The 3991-nt window shown below is 31.9% G+C and overlaps 1 long non-coding RNA gene across 1 annotated transcript; it reads right to left on the reverse strand.

Annotated features, from left to right (window-relative positions):
* Positions 1 to 683: 683 nt before the first annotated feature.
* Positions 684 to 3991, reverse strand: LOC134652493 (uncharacterized). Its single transcript, XR_010097184.1, has 2 exons — positions 3903 to 3991; positions 684 to 3817 (listed from the first exon to the last, which is right to left on the reverse strand). It is a non-coding gene; the product is annotated as an uncharacterized LOC134652493 (long non-coding RNA).

Genomic DNA, 3991 nt, shown 5'->3' on the forward strand with positions numbered 1-3991 from the left:
TTATATTTTTACTCTTTAGGTAATCTTTAAATTCTTTAGAATTTATGCCGGGGTATTGGTCTGTTAATACCATATCAATATTATAACTCTGTGTCACATTAGTTATCAGTTTAATAAAATCACTAGAGTTTTGATTTTTTGATGTCAAAATATATGCATATCTCGTGAAATGATCAACTAAAAGATGTAAATATTTTTTTGTTGACCGTGATCCTCCAAATCCTCCAATGGTGTCAATGGATACTATTTCAAATGGGCGTGTCGCTGGACCAAAATGTGACAATAAGCCATATTTTGACTTCTTCCTTGATTTGTTCCTTATACATATTTCACATTCATCACACATTTTTTTAATATTCGTAAATATATTTCTCGCTGTATAAAATGGTGTTATTTTATTTATCATCTGGCTTATCCCAATGTGGCAGTAAGTATTGTGAACATCTTTGATGAGAGTTTTGCTCAGTGCTTCGGATAGTATGATTTTGTTTCTAGTTTTATTCTTTTTGTAATAAATTGTGTTTTCCAATATTGTGTTTGTTTTTCCATTCTGTAGGTCTTGATTTGTATGTTGGTCATTTTTTATATCTTCTAGGGTTATTAAATTTACTACTTTCAAAAAATCATCATTATTTTCATATGGCTCTAGTACTGGATTTCTGCTTAAGCAGTCTGCCTCTTGATTCGATTGTCCAGGGTTGTATTTTATTTTGAAATTATATTGGGAAAGATAATAAGTCAAATCACCAAGTTCCTCATCAGTTCTAGCCTTAATGTTCATATTTTCCAATGGTTTATGATCGGAGTATACCACAAATTCTTTTCCCATAAGCCAGTGCTGCCAATATTTAACAGCTTCTTTAATTGCAAGACATTCTAGATATATGGCCTTTTTCCTTTTTTGAGTCTCAGTTAGTTTCTTTGAGAAGTATGCCACGGGCTTACTGTCTCCGTTTTTATCTATTACTTTCAAAACCGCTCCGACTCCGTGGATACTAGCATCTGTGTATATATTTATTGGAAGTTCAGGATCATATATTTTCAGAATCGGTTTTGAACATAGCAAACCTTTTATTTTATCAAACGATTCTTGACATTCTGGCGACCATATAAATTTCACATCTTTTCGTAGTAAATTGTGTAACGGGTCCAGAATAATTGCGCTATGTGGTATAAATTTATGGTGAAAATTTACTTTTCCTAGGAATTGGCGTATATTTTTTCTTGTTTTTGGAACTGGAAAATCTCTCACTGCGGTTAAGTAGTCTTTAAGTGGTCTGACTGAATTGTTCTCGATTATATGACCGAGATATTTAGCATGGTTGTTTGCAAAACTACATTTAGAAAACTTGAGTCTAAACCCTTCTTTTAATATTGCCTCGAGTAGTCTAGAAATATGTTGTATGTGTTCATTGAAAGTTTTCGAAAAAATCAAGATATCATCTATAAAATTTACCGCAAAATCAGAAAGCTTATGTTTTCTTATGATGTTGCTCAATATTCTTTGGAAAATAGCTGAAGCAGTCTTTAAACCAAACGGGAGGCACGTCCATTGAAAATAGCCTTCTTGGGTAACAAATGCAGTTTTGTATCTATCTTGAATTTTCAAAGGTATTGACCAAAAAGCGGAGTTTACGTCGAAAGTAGAAAAGTACTTACAGTTTACAGTTTTTACCTTTAATCCTCAATCAGTGGGAACGGTTGTGACTGTGGAACGACGATTTTGTTTAATTCTCTAAAATCTACGCATAACCTTGTTCGTTTTCCATCTTCTTTTTTATATGCCAAAGTCACCGGAGCAGCGAACGGGCTATACGATTCTTCAATTAAATTGTTCTTTAATAGTTTCGATATTTGTCCTTCTATTTCTTTTCTATCTTCTGTGTTGCATCTATATGGACGTTTGCTACAGTACTTGTCCACCATCAAGTCTATATGAGCTTCATAATCACGTACAGTGCCAATGTCATATTTATCTTTAGCAAAGACTGATTTATATTTTTCAATTAACTTGTCAATCTCTCTCTGTTGATATGAATCTAGATGGTTTACTGACATTTCAAATTCATCTGAGTTAATATGTTCGTTGAAATTTATTTCATATCTGCTTTTAATCTCTTTATTTAGTAATATCTCCGTGCAAGTAATATCGCCATCTTCGTCACCCAGTACATCAGGAATATTGACGTTAGATATATTTGAATAATTACTTATCAACTCTTCTTTTTCTATATTCTCTCCATTCAGGAACTTCTTTTTATCTTCTGGACTATTATATTGTAAAATGTTTAATTCTTCATCTTGCATTAATTTGAATTTTTTTATACAATCCAATCCTATTAAAAAATCATAAGGAAGATTTTCTATGACGAAAATATCCATATTTGACTCAATCTTATATATTTTTATTTTGAGTGTTATCATACCTTTTGTATTCTTCGCACCATTAATAGTACTCAAGTTTGCCGTTTCTATATCAGTTGTCTTTTCTTTATCTTTTATCTTTAATAATTTAGAATTTATTAATGACACATTTGAACCTGGGTCATAAATCCCAGACACTCTTAATGTATCATTTAACAGCAGCTTTACTTTTATTAATGGTGGTACTACGAGTTTTTTGGATTCTGCTCATTCAGCTCAACTTCCAATTCTGAGTTATTCACACTTTTCACAATTGCTTTTTGATTTTTCCCTTTAAACCAGCATTTTTCTTCGGGATGGTAGCGTGTCCCTTTGTTTTCAGTGATACAAACTTGGCATGGCTTTTTTTCTTCAACTTTCTTGGATTTCATGTCAGAAAATGTAGGATTTTTTTTCTCATATTTATTCTTTCCAACCATATGTTCCAATTTTCCTAGTTCATTATATAAGTCCTCCGTCTGTTGCAATGTTTCACGATCAATTTTATCCGCTACATAATTAGGCAGACCAAGTGCTATAAGGTCGATAAGCGTTCCAGTATCTGTTGATTTTCTTATTTCCAGTAACAGTTTTTCTTTCTTTAAGGCATACTCGAGTAACGAACCTGCTTGATATTTAAAGGTAAGAGCATATCTAATGGGTGACCATCCTTTGTTTGCAAACGTCTCACAGAAGTTTTTCTCCCATTTATTCCACTCTGATTCTACAGTAAATTTCATTAGCATACAACTGTACCAATCAACACTGGAGTACTCCAAGAAGTTTTTCAGAATTTCAATTTTTTTTCTATCTTCATTAATTTGGAAACGTTCACATTCTTTATTCAAATCTTGAATCCACTGGTAAGCATTTGAGTTTCGCCCGGAAAATTTGTTAATCATGAAATCCTTTGCAATTTTCCCTAAATTCTGTGTTTCAGACTTCTTTTGTTTTTCGTCAAGCAATTTTTCTAAGATTTTTTCCAATGTTTGATTTGAACCGCTAGGCATAGATTCAACATTTGCTTCTGAAATTTCTTCCAAATAAATATCATTACACTGTATGTTTTCCTCCTCATCCAAGTATACTTTTGATATCTCTTCTGTCAAAGTTATCCAAATTTTTCTTGTTTGATGTCTTTTAGTTAACGATTTCCGTATTTTGGCATAGTTGGAAGTATTTGTAATTGCTGGATGCATATGCACAGGCTGCTGTTCCGGTGGTAATCCAAAAATCTGCCCACCAGGTGTAGCAATTGATGTTATACACAAAACATTTGATTTTCCATCTGCCGCAGGTTTCACAGCAAAATCAAATCTTAACTTTTCCATATTTCTTGAAATATTTGCAGAAAATGTTGTTTTATAATAATATCACACTATGGTGAATGAAATAAAGGCGAAATTGCGTTTCTCTGTAAATAATAAAGATTTATTTTGAAATCGAACTTATTACATCCAATCTACTACAAAATTAGTTCTAAATATAAAGAAGTTTACCTGTAAATAATAAAGAAACAACATTTAAAGCCTCTATTTTAGGGTTTTGTTATTTCTTTACCACAAAATCAATCAATATCTATTTTATA

This window comes from Cydia amplana, chromosome 11 (assembly GCF_948474715.1).
Source record: "Cydia amplana chromosome 11, ilCydAmpl1.1, whole genome shotgun sequence".
In the NCBI taxonomy this organism is placed as follows: Eukaryota; Metazoa; Arthropoda; class Insecta; order Lepidoptera; family Tortricidae; genus Cydia; species Cydia amplana.